Genomic DNA, 13,496 nt, shown 5'->3' with positions numbered 1-13,496 from the left:
TGTCTCTCCTTGATTCTCTACACATAAACAACACTCTGAATATCTGCAGTACGCAATACTCCAAGATTGGTCTCACCATAGATTTATATACTGACACTGTAATATTGGCAGTTCTATTTTTCAGTTCCTTTCCTAATTAACTGAAGCATGGCATCTCCTTTTTAATTCTTTCCAACTCAACAAAATGTTGGAAACAAATTACATAAAATGACTTCAGGACTCACTCTCTCTGTCTCAGCTGTAAATCCAGATCTTTTGTACACAAGGGAAAAAAATACATCCCAGAATCGATCCCTGAGAGACCACACTTTGCCAGCATGAAAATGACCCATCTAGCCATACTGGTTTTTTGGGGGTTTTTATAATTAGTTACCAGGGATAGCTATAGGGGGAACGGGGGCTCAAAAAAGACAAAATGGTGGCCACAAGTTTGCAATTGAAGCCCCACCCATTTATGCATTCATTCCTATAAAAGAGGTGGAGTTTCACTGACATTATTGGAGCCATCATTTGACTTTTTTTTATCAGCCCTCATGGATACCCCTATCTGTTACCAATCCATTACACAACTTGGCCATCCTTATCTGTTCACTGAGAAAATGGTATGATGGAAAGTCAGTAAGACACGATATACTTAATACAACTTCAGCAACAGAGTGATCAACGCCTGGAATGCTCTACCTGAGTCTATTGTTACATCCTCTAACCCTCACAGCTTCAACCTTAAACTGTCTACCGTGGACCTCACCCCATTCCTAAGAGGTCCATAAAGGGGGCGTGCATAAGCGCACCAGCATGCCTACCCTCGTCCTACTGTCCCCATTTATTTGTATTCATTTCTTTCATTCATATCGATGTTTATATTTATACCTGCTATCTTGTACATGTTTGACAAATTAATAAATACAAATACAAATACTTCTGTGAAAGTCAAGTGCCTTTTCAACAAGGCTCATTTTTTTTAATGCATGGTCACTTTCTTTTTAATAATATTTTCAACAATTTCTCCCAAAAAAAAATGTGAAACGAACCTGGCCTTTAATTTCTTTTATCACCCACTGATCCCTTATTAAAAGTTCAGAGAAACTTGCTATTTTCCAGTTGTTGAATAACTAGATAAAATCACCTAACTACTAATTTGATAATGATGGTGATAAAAAGGAGGCGATTGAAGCATCTGTGTATGGAAAACTGTATAAAACTAGGCTTCTTGAATGTTGATTGGAAATATTTTCTGATTATGAAGATACTTGGACAGCCTTGCCCATTCAGAATCCCATGTATGACTTTGAATTACAGGAAACTTTAGTACATAACCACCCACAAAATGCATGTAGAAACGTAAGTTATGTTGCTTAAAATTTTAAGGAAAGATAATTTTTATTCTCTTCTTTAGAATGAAGGGGGGAATAAATCATTACTTGTTTTCACAGCAAAACTCACTCAAATTTGCAGATACTATATGTGGCAAATCAAACTGATGCTTGGAAAGGCAGACCATATGTCATACTGAGTTACTGAAAAAGCATCAAACCTCCCTTCCCAAAGATTCTTAAAAGATAAAAATTTATGCTCAGTTAAAATGGAAAAGAACATTATGCTTAAGGATAAACTAATTTAGTGTACAGCTCTTTGCTGCAGTTTGTTGCCAAATTGTTAGTGAGCGACACATTCAGGCCACCTAAGGGAAAAAGAGAAAAAGAAGGGAAAATGTTTGCAAACTGTAACGATCACATAAAGGAATGTTGTTCAAGTTTAAGTTTGTTAATTCCATATATAACATGCTTCTTAAATACTTTATTGTATATTAGAACACATGATTAAAGGAATCAAAGACACAAATATTTACTGACAAGCCAATGGAGATAATTTTGCTAAGAACCTCATTTAGATGTTGGCAGTTTCCACATCTTAAAAATATACCTGCATTCTGTGTCATACTATTGTCCTGAGAACTTCAATTACATTAACAGTTTTAAAATATGTTTCAGTTGAGTAAAATACAGATTTGGAACTTGCAACTTCACTAATTTCATTTGGTTGCAAGCTTCATTTCAACCACAATGATCAAATTAGTACTGGTTTCCCAGAAAATATCTAAAGCCAGATTCACAAATGAACATGTGTGGCCGATGGAGGTCTAAATCCTAGACAGGAGCCAAACAACTCTGCCTTCTCCTCCAAAGTTAACTATTCCATGACAAAATATTGTCTGAGAATCACTTCATTTCTCTTTTCCCAAGTGTCATTAATGAATTGTTTTATTACAAAGCAACACCAGATGTTTGCGATCTGCCTTCTTTCAGCTTCCATTTCACACCAGTGAATATTCTGTAGTTAATCTTTCATTCTTTTGCGTAGAATTTGATGCTGGCACCGTCAAAGTTGTTATGTCCCCTCCCATGTCTATTTTAGAAGCATCTATTAATAAATTGACAGTCTGTGATATATTATAGCAACTGGAATGGGGTTTTTTCCATCCTTGCCATACATTTGAGCATGGCCTTTGATGTTTTTGAAGGCTTTTCTTTATACTGTCATACTTACCTTCTTCACTTTCTCCTTGAACAGGATTGTCAAGCCGCCTGTATTAGATATGCACTTTTTAGTCCATGACTTCTATCTATTCAACTTGCTGCTCTTTTTTAAAAGGTAACTTTCAGTTTCTTCAGATGGGGAAACTGCATTAATTCAAATAACCTGGAACTTATGCTCAACCACATTCTACTTTCGGAGCATTTCAGCAAATGCAATTAATGTCCTATTGCTTTGTGTACGTAGGAACTTCACTTTCTCTCTGTTGGGCTACATATTCCCATTTTATATGCTTCAGAAAGACTATAGCAATGTTCTATTCAGTCACCCCACAGTGAGACATTTATTTCGGAAAGAATATTGTTACTAGTTTTTTTACACAGTGAGAGAAAGGCCAGTGTGAGTCTGCATCGATGCCTGCCTAGAAATTTAAGTGCATCCAGCAAGAAAAATTTAGCTGTTATCTTGGCAACTGTATTCTTTCTCTTTTTTAAAAAAAGTTTCAATGAAGCTGTAAGCGTGGGAATACAAATAAATATTTGGAGAAAAAGATCCATCCTGTTACAGGATGATCTAACTCTTAAGTATTGTACAGAAGTTCTTTTCAGAATTTGGAAGCCGTTTCAGATGCTAATGAGTTTTGATCATATGACTTCCTAACAACTTAAAACTATTAGAGACCAGATTTTCATCCTAGCATGATAGTTCTCTGGTACACTTGATGAATAGATATAGATGTGGATGTTATATAATTAAAGATACAGAAATATGTACACAAATATACACATATGTGCATGCTCATTATTGGAAAGAATCTTATTATTCTATCAAAATTATCAATCATTAATAATAATATATTGTCATACTTATCTCAATCAGATTTCTTTATTTATTGTATTTTTTTCACTGTTCCTATCACCAGACTCCGGCTAATGTTCAAAAACATAAAACCCACCCATACTATAAAACATCAATTAAGTCCCCTACATTATGGAATAAACTATTCATATAAAATCATATAAAAACATATGAATAATGAAACATTGCCAGACCAACCACTGTTCTAATCAGCTTTCAAGGAAAATATTGTATTAGGGAAAACAAGGATTGTTGTATGGTATTAACTAATTTCCTATAAAGACAATGATTTCCTATTTACTGTAAGTAACACAAGTGTATATAATAAAAAGGAGCAGAACTAAAAGTAATAAAAATAATAAAATAGTATTTTCTGCCCTTACATGCCTGGTGATTTCAAGCATTTAGTTTTAGTTTGTCTGATTTCATCTGATTGGAAATACAAATCTTGCTTAAAGGGTAGCCTTGTTTATTTTTAGCATATACCTGGAACAGAAATTTCTAATAAGGTGTGAAATTTTGAGATTTAACTACTCTGAATAAATTAATAATAAGTACAACAGTAAAATCTGAGATATGGGTCACAATGCCAATATGAGAATGAATATGGCTGTGATACGATGCACTGTTGGAATTATTAACTGGACACCAACTCATAGTTTGGACTGAAAAACAAGAAAGATAATGACTTTCACTGTGCATTGTGACCTCATAGTGATATCGACAGAATATATCTGCCCCACAGAAATGGAGGGAGAGGTTTACAGGTTGTCCTCGACGCAGAACTATAATGGAGCCTGCCCATTATGGTTGGAAGTTATGATGGCCATTAAGTGAAGCACCAACATGATTGCAACACTTGCAACCTCCCATCTCTGCTCTTCCTTGATATAGTTATTAAATGAATGTGTAGGTTATTAGGCCCCCAGACCCAGAGGCACCCAATGCTCCACTTCCTGCTTCCAGGAGCGTCAAACGCCTTGGGGCTACTTCCCCCCATCACCAGACCATACCTTCCTCCTCATCCCACATTAGCCATTGCACACTTACCTTTTGGAGATCTCAGGAGCTCCAGAGGTCACTAAGGAAAGCAAGACAATCCGCTTTATTGCTGGGCTATGTGACACAATCCTGGAAGTGGCCACCATTTTCTAGGAGCCCCAAGTCACTTGGAAAATGGTGGCCACTTCTAAGATAGCTCACACAACCCAGCAATGGAGCAGCTTACTTTGCTTCCCGAATGCATTTTTTTGCCATACCAAATAATTTTGGACAGCATTAGAAAATATGAAGATTGACAACATTTCCATCTCAGCTACAAAATACCACTCCACTTGGATCCACATATATGCTATGCTCATAGTATGACTATTACCGTACATCATGTAATAATGTAATATTAGTATTACATTATGACATCCTGGGAAGAACTCAATGCCTATGAAGGCCAATACCAGCTAAAGAACTAGCAGAAGTGATTTCACACTGTTGTGTATAATAATACAATGATACAACAAAGTAACAACAATGGTGCATTGGAATATGTGCAAGAAATACTTGCAAGAAATACTATTTGCCTAAAAGCAAGAACTGATGGGGCCATAAGACAGACAAAGTAGAGAAAATGAAGAATCTAAAACGTTTTAGCTTTAGAATTTAAATAGATGAGCACCTGCCACTTAACATCCCAGATTTAACAAATGTTGATGAGAAAGACAAAGAAGTCTGGAAAGTGGACATAGCAATGCTTGGAGACAGCAAAAGAGAAGAGAAAGAATTAGAGAAAATCACAAAATACGAAGATCTGCAAATAGAAGTAGAACAACTATGGCAAAAGAAAGCAAAGATAATATCAATAGTTAATAGGTGCCTTGACAAAATCACCAGTCAATTGCAAAAGGCATATTTAATTAGAAGAGTTTACACCCTGCAATAATACCTTTAACACCATCAATAACAACATTGGCCTATCCCAGGTCCTTGGGAAGGACTTGATAGATAAAAATTCCAATCTAGCCTAAATATCTGGTTGATTACATGATCTTACCAAAATCTCTATAATCAAATTTATTGAAAGAGAAAAGGAATAAAGTCACAGGAATTTCAATTAGAATCATTCTTAATTTATTTTTCTAACCACACTTTAATGGACAGGAATACTGACTGTCCATTTTCCTGATAAAGGAAGAATATGTATATCTTCAGAGCTGACTTTTTGTTCCAAAATAGTCTCCTTTCCCAGTTTCTGAGAAGAACATAACACATGTATATACTCTCTTTAGATAAGGAATTCTTTTTTTAAAAATCCTTCTTCACTCCTTGTAGCTATCTTCATTCTCATCCCCTTCTCTAAGGAATAGTTGTGATCGTGAAATACCCAGAAGTCATTTTAGAAGACATCAGTTGTTTGGGGATACTTATGCTGATCATATTTAGTTGTAGGGTGTGTATAGTTGTATAAGCTTCACATAATGAAAGCACATACATTTACACATCCATATACTTTGTGAGTATAAATAATATTTGTGCCTTGGACTGCTTCCTGGAGGAACTATGAATAAGTCCACGCAGCTTTCTTAGCAACATTTTTTGGAAATGGTTTGTCATTGCCTTTTTCTTTCTAAGGGGAAACTGTTCCAAATCACCCAGTTTGCTTCCATGCTTAAGGCAGGACCTTGAACTCAGGTCTCTCTGCTCCTAATCTGGCACTCATTCATTAATGTTAATTGTATAGTTAAGATATAAGTGCAGATTTCTGCACCAAGTACAGAAATCTCAATTATGTTCCATAGAAACCTTGAAAAAGAAAACAAGGGATGAGCAAAACTAGGAAAGCAGTTTCCACTTGTGCTGTTTTTTAGTTCCCATAATCCCATTCATGGGAACACCCGGCTGGAGGTGACTATAGTAGTAGTTTGAGAATCCAGTGGGACACAATTAATAAGGTTGTTGATGAAGGTCTGCTGACAACCATGATTCGTCGGCTGCCAACTTTAATTGATAAAGGAGAATATTTGTAGCTCAGGGTTGAAATGAGAAGTGCTTTGCGCTCTCTGAGTTCGGCTGTTTTCTTGCAAACGTTTCATTACCTTACTAGGTAACATCATCTGTGCTGATGCTGATGCTGATGCTGATGCTGCTACTAAGTTTGGGTAATGAAACATCTGCAAGAAAACGTACCAAGGACACACACACACACCCCAACTTTAATCCAACGGGCAAATAAGGCCTGCTGTTAAAGATCATAAATTAAAAATCGCAGGTGTTAGCATAACTTCTCTTGGGAATTCCCTAACGTGAAAATCTTTTAAAACCCAAGAAAGATTTAGTGCGCGCTGTGCTTACACAGCTCCGTTTAAGAAGTGGGAGGGGCGGGTCATCTTTGCACTTCTCAAGGATTTTGCTGGAAATTTCTCTGGCCTCCTCCAAGCAGGAAACGTTACCTTTCCTCTTGCCGGGTGCTGTCCCGTCTTGTCGGGGCAGATACTCCAAAACTGTGCCCTCCGACAGCTTGCCGGCATCCCAGAAGGAGCTAGTAAATTAAACCCGGCGCCCTGCTGGAAGCTGACAGCTGATGGGCTCCCCCTAGGGGTAAAAGACTCTCCACGGAGAGAGGGCGGGCGCTGGGGCCCGTTGCTAGGAAACGAGTCCCACCGCCTTTTCTGGCAGGAAAACTCAAGCAAATGGGAAGGAGGAGGGGGGGAAAGGGGGTGGGGGAGTTCCTTTTGTTGTGGGTTGAAGCTTCTCGCCAGTTCAGTGTATATCCCGATTCCTTTAAAAGATGTTTTTGTGGGGTGTTTTGTTTTGTTTTTTTGTATTGGCACTCCTCTCTCTGGAACGCTCTGCACGGCGGGGCCAAGTTCTCACACTGCCCCAACAACCTCTCGGAAGCTGTTTCTCATTACTTGCTCCTCTTTTGATGAAATCAGATTCCACGGCTGTTTTTAGAAAACCCAGAGATGCTTAAATGGGGTGTTTATGAGAAGCTAGAGGGGTGTCTCTGCCATTTACACCAGGATTTTTTTGGGGGGGGGAGGAACCCAGCAACTCCAAGGCTACACTGTCCTCTTCTTCTGTGCACTCCGTCTCCCTCCCCAAAATCTGGTGCCTTCTGACCTGTCAGGATGAACAGGTGTGGAGACTTTGCAGCCAGTCTTACCAGGGGGAGAAATTTGCAGAGGTGCTTTCCACGCGTAACTTTCTTTGCCTCACCACGCAAGTCATCAGGAATCAAAAATTAAAGGTTTTTTTGTTTTGTTTTTTCATCTCAACCTCGCTCCTCTAGAACAGGAGTCTCCAAACTTGGCCATTTTAAGATTTGGGGACTGGCTGGAGAATTCTAGGCGTTGAAGTCCACAAGCCTGAAAGTGGCCCAAAAGTTGTGGGAGCTTCATCGCTGGAAGCTTTCAAGAATTGACTGGACTGCCATCTTCAGAAATGGTGTAGGCAGGGTCTCCTGTTTGGGCAGAGAGGAGGGTTGGACTAGATGACCTACAAGGTCCCTTCCAACTCGTCTGTTCTGGCCAAGTTTGGAGAGCTCTGCTGTAGAAGAAGAAACTGCAATTATCAAGAGTCAGAGTATTTATGAGCATGCTAAATGCCTCTGTTTTGGGATTCCTTTGCACACTGGATTTTATTGGAGGAATAGGATTTTTGGGAAAGCTCTTCAGTGGACATTTCAACCACTTTGCTCCTACGTCTTGTTGGCCAGGCTTGGTGCTGGTAAGCAGTCAATGAATCTTCCTCGTGCTTCTTGTCCTCACCAACACCTCATTTGACCATCTCTTTTAGACCAAAGAATAGATGAGGAGAAAACAGGTGGCAAAGGTGACTAAGATTGGTGAAAAGGGCCCCCTATTTCCACAAGGGAACTGGATCTAGGGAATTCAGCTTAAAAACAAACTGTTTAAAAGCAAAATGTTCAAACAATGCATCGTTTCCACTTGTATTATATATGAAGCTCTCATGTATACAATTATGCATTTCCCTGAATCTGAAGTATTAGTTTATTTTGGCTAGGAGGTAATAAGAGCATTGAAAGTGTGCTAATAGAGGATAGGAACACTGCATGGCAGGAACATTTTCCCACAAAATGTTTTGCCTGGACATGGATCAGACATCCCACAGAGTTACACAAATGTACACATTCCCTCCTCATTCCTCTAGACACTCACACAAATTCCAGAACTAGCTCATCGAAAAGTCACTCTTTAAGGCATGTTAAGGGAACATCTTAAGCCATGGGTTCCTTAATGGGGGTAGAGGAGGGTTAGTCTTGAAGGGCCAAGATTATAATCTTATTTTTTTATAGTTAGGGCAGGAGGCTATAAGAGCACCAGAAGTTTTCTATATTTGAACTATACAATGGCAAGCCCTGAAGCTGAAACTAGATGCTTGAAAGGATATTTTGATTAATACATGTCTTCTGTGTCATAGACCAGATGTGAATACATATTAGTATTCATATTGAGAGTTATAGACAGGCAGTCTCAGCAAAAGTGATAGATGTTCCTCATTGTTCAGTCTAGAAAATCAGACCATGACCTGGATAAGAACTAGTCCAGAATACAGATCGTCCTCAACTTACAACCATTCAGTGAGTGACCATTTGAAGATACAATGGCACTGAAAAAGCAATTTATGACTGTTTTTCAAACTTACGATCATTGCAGCATCCCCAGGGTCATGTGATCAAAATCCAGATGCTTGGCAACTGATTCATATTTATGAGAGTTGCGGTGTCCCAGGGTCATACGATTATCTTTTGCAACCTGGCAAGCAAAGTCACATTCATGTAACAACCGTATTACTAACTTAACAACGGCAGTGATTCACTTAACAACTGTGGCAAGAAAGGTCATAAAAAGGAGCAAAACTCATTTAACAACTGTCTCACTTTAACAACAGAAATTTTGGGCTCAGTTGTGGTGGTAAGTCAAGGGCTACCTGTACATCTTTTTTCTGAAGGAATGCAATACGGCACAGAGAAAGAGGATAAGTCATTTACTTGAAATTATGACCTCCTATAAGAATCACTGCCTTGCCTGGGTTCAGCCTAATTTATTATGTCTCCTCCAACTGTAATGACTACAGAGTTGATCAGCGAGCCACGCTTTTCTTGGAGCTGTTACCGAGAAATAGATTTGGTTGGCATCCATGTATTGACAAGCCCATCTGCAGACCTCCAGGTGGTTCCCCCAAGAGGCTTCCTGCAGAGATTGCAGTGTATTAGAGATGGAATGGAGCCCTGCAGGAGATCATATAATAGCTTCTACTTAGCAGAACAACTGTCTCCAAGCAACACCATCTGAAATATCTGTCAGAGAGTGGAATGAGACCAGTATTAAGCAGTGCCTCCTATTCCTAAATCTCTGGCAATTCATGGTCAATAGTGACGAAAGATACAGAGAGGTTGAGAAGAACACTGTCTCTGCCAATCATCAAACATCTCTTTTTGGGAACTTTTGCACATTTTGGTACTTGTACCTTAACAGTTATATGGTTTGAGGATGATCGTGAATGCTACTCTGGGTACTGTTTTGGGGATAATGACAACACAAATGTATGATTGGTGGCTGTGTAAAAATGCAGCGTTAGCTTTGTATTTCCAGACACTCTTCCAGAAACATTAAATGAAGAAAGTGCTGGTATTTTTGTTACGTAATGCAGAAAGAATATATATCAATTTATATATGGATTGTAGAAAATATGAACACAACAAATATATAATAAATCTAACTCCTTTTTTAAAAAAATAGGAAAAGTACTTACTGCACTTTTACTTGGCTGGCAGATTTGCTTATAATAGTGATATATACCATAGTGAGTAGGTTTTTTTAAAATTTTACTCATAGTTCCTATTAAACCTTTCTTAAGCAAGACCTTACAGTAAGCACTGCCTTTGCATCTTCCTTTAGACAGATAGCTGCCAAAGTGTGGTGCCGACACAGCTTCTTCTAATGGTGAAAGAAATTGTGCTTTTCTGTTCTCCTAGTATGCCAGCCAAAATTTTTAAATATCTTCCTGTGTGTGTGTGTGTGTGTGTGTGTGTGTGTGTGTGTGTGATTCTGGTTACTGCTGAATAAGAGGGAGATGGAGAAGGAGAAAGGTCTTGCCTAGCATAAGGCAGAAAATAATTATCATCACTTGCCAAATTACAACCATGATGACAAGGGGCAGCAAGCCATGAGTCGCTGACCCGAGGCAACACAATATGTCACAGAAAAAGAGAACCAACTCAATCATGCAAGTGGCCCAGAGCCTCTATTTGTAACAACTATACAGTCCACATGTTCCACATGTCCTATTTTCTCTAGGAATCGGCATGGATAATAATGATAATGATAATACTTAGAAAATCTGTACATTGATGGAATTTCCATCTGTCAATTACAAAAGGCCACATTACTTGGATCCGCCCATATGTTACGCAGAGACAATACAACATCCCAGGTTCTTCGGAAGAATTTGATGTATATAAAGGCCAACACCAAGTAAAGAACTGGCAGTTGTGATTTCACGTTGTGTATATAATAATAATTAACATTGCATATTCTCAAATTGAAACTAAGATATTTGATCAAACAATATGGCAAGACGTGAATATAATCCAGAGCTTTTAACACCTGTGAATTAGTCAATGGAAAATTCTCCTCATCTTTGCAACGCAGATGAGTTGAACCTTCTGGGCATTTGAGCAGTTAACCATCTGTACACATAACCTTTTTTATTTTTCCTACTAGAATACAGAAGTGTTGGAGGAGAATGTAAAATCCAGAAACCGCGATGAGAAAATACACTGATACTAATTCTATGCACTCTAAAATTTATAGTCTGCATTGGGCTGTGGATTTGCTTTTTCAAATACCATTTACCATTTTTGATAAATGCCACTTATTTAAAAATGAGTATACTTCTTCTCAAAGCACCCTCCCTCCTCTGTACAAAGTTTACTGGCATATTTAAACCGTTTTATCTTTTTAGCTAAGTATTGACCTACTGTGATTTTCTATCTGTCTGCAGGTCCTTCAGATGCTGTCACTGCCAGCTTTTAAGAGAGACACAGAAAGAGAGAGAGAGAGAAGAAGAGAGAGAGAGAGAAACATTTTATTTATTCAAACATGCCACTGAATATGTAATATTACTCCATCCAGGCACCAGTTGAAATGTGTTGATTTTACAGCTTGGGAGAGGTAGTTTAACTTTTGTATTCCGCTGCTTTTATTCAGGTTTCATTTCTTTTACATGCACAAGCTGTCCTGGAAAACCTTTTGTCTTTCAAGATAGCCTAGAAATAAACTCTAAAAGTAATTCCCTGCCTTCTGTTAAAAGACATCCATGCAAGGTTTGCTAAGCACACTGTGTCTTGAGAAAAGTATCCCCCAGACATAACCAGATTTTAAATGGAGACCAAGGAGGTTAGAAAACAGCAATCTCAACTCACACGGGTGCAATTTGCCCCTTTGTCTCTTCCCTGCCAGTCACTCTGTCCTAGCACTTATTAAACGTGTCATTGGCTCAGTGATGAGGACATCCATGCTGACTCTTAGCCTAAATGACCAGCTCAAAACACCCTTCTGTCCGCAACTTCCTCCTCACAGCTCTAAACGAGCTGCTGGTTGCAGGAACTGCCACTTTCTATCAGCTCCATGTGTAAAGGATTTTTAGATACCTCTCAATATGAATTAAGAAGCTGACATTCATTTCAAAAGCAGCCAACTCTGAAAAGCATGCTCTTTTATCAGCATCCACCTTTTTCTTCTTCCTCTAGTCAACTATAAACAGATTGATTCACAGTTTGATTTCTGTGATTGCTCTCTCCATCAAATTAATGTTTCGTCTTCCTGCATGCAACATTACTAACCTCACCATTCTTACCCACTGTATTTGGCAGGTTGTATCGTGCGTGGCTACCATTCTTAAAAACTAGTCTTTTATTTTTTTATCGTTGGGTTTATGCTCTAAGAGACTTCGAAAGAAAAGACACCATGGTTGAGGCAGCCTGATTTTTTTAAAAAAATTAAGACTACATTCCACAAATGCATAACTTATTAGGCAAAATGCCCTCAAATGACTGCTGGTTTGGAAGGCACGTTTTATTTAAGACAAACCACCATCCCAAGTCCGTGAACCAATCAGAGCTATTTGATAGCGGGTTCCTCACTCATGACTGCATATCCGAGGTATGCCACTACCAGCTCTCTGAGTACCCTATTCTTCTACATTGACAAAGAATCTAGTATCTTTTCAAAATTGCTGCGAGAACACTAGGACTAGCAATGATACTCAAAGCACAAATGTAAAATGAAGAGACCAGCAAGAAAATTAAAACTCTGAAATAACACTTTGCAAGGGGTTGCTACTTTGATGTAATATAAATCCTTACTTGCCCAGTTCTAAATCTTGCTGCAAAGCAGAATTAAAAGATCCTTCTTAAAGATGGTTGGGACACAGCAATCCATTCCACAGTGGAACAGAGTCAAGAATGTTTTCGCTGCTATTAAAAGATATTGGACTATTAATTTTCCTGGAGTGCGCTTTAGCAGCGCTGATTTCAAGAACCAGATATGCTCTTCAATGCTTTGGATTTCCTCCTGTGACTATAACATCAGTCCCACTGGTTTAACTCTAGGATGGCTGATAGCTTGTTCAGAATCAAACTAAACTAGGCAGAGTAAGTCTATAACAGGGGGTCCAATCTTGACTTGTAGACTTCAACTCCCAGAATTCCCCAACCACTAAGAATTCCCCAGTCCCAGATTCTAGCCTGGGTGCCTTAACCACAACACCAAACTGCTTCTCTCTAACCTTACTATTGCCATCAAATTATCTCTGGATCGGTGTACCAAGATCCAGTGCCCTGTTTTACATTACTTCTTCTGGGGCTTGGTGGTTTTTGAGTAAATAATAATATAGGTTGGAAATAATGTAAATGAGGTTTTCTACATTAGTATTCCAAGGAGCCCAAGCATAATTTGCATGTTCATAAATAATCTACATTATAAATGACAAAGAGTCCTGCGGTGCTTCCAGGATTAAGAGCTGTATTATTACTTAAATGTCTACAGACCCGACTCTTGTTTGGCAGGTATAATAATCAGAGC

The 13,496-nt window shown here is 38.6% G+C and overlaps 2 long non-coding RNA genes across 3 annotated transcripts in view; one reads left to right on the top strand and one right to left on the bottom strand.

Moving 5' to 3' along the window:
• The window catches only part of LOC132709167 (uncharacterized), a 125,220-nt gene extending 118,287 nt beyond the window's left edge, over positions 1-6,933 (bottom strand). The window contains exon 1 of the long non-coding RNA XR_015733295.1: positions 6,837-6,933. This is a non-coding gene — a long non-coding RNA (uncharacterized LOC132709167). The remainder of the gene's footprint in view (positions 1-6,836) is intronic.
• The window catches only part of LOC117672527 (uncharacterized), a 53,089-nt gene that overhangs the window by 36,694 nt on the left and 2,899 nt on the right, over positions 1-13,496 (top strand). For both annotated transcript variants that reach the window (XR_015733293.1, XR_015733294.1), the window contains exon 2: positions 11,416-11,585. This is a non-coding gene — a long non-coding RNA (uncharacterized LOC117672527). The remainder of the gene's footprint in view (positions 1-11,415; positions 11,586-13,496) is intronic.

Source organism: Pantherophis guttatus, chromosome 3 (assembly GCF_059756535.1).
Source record: "Pantherophis guttatus breed Tessera chromosome 3, ASM5975653v1, whole genome shotgun sequence".
Taxonomy (NCBI): Eukaryota; Metazoa; Chordata; class Lepidosauria; order Squamata; family Colubridae; genus Pantherophis; species Pantherophis guttatus.
This window is presented reverse-complemented; position numbering and strand designations above follow the sequence as displayed.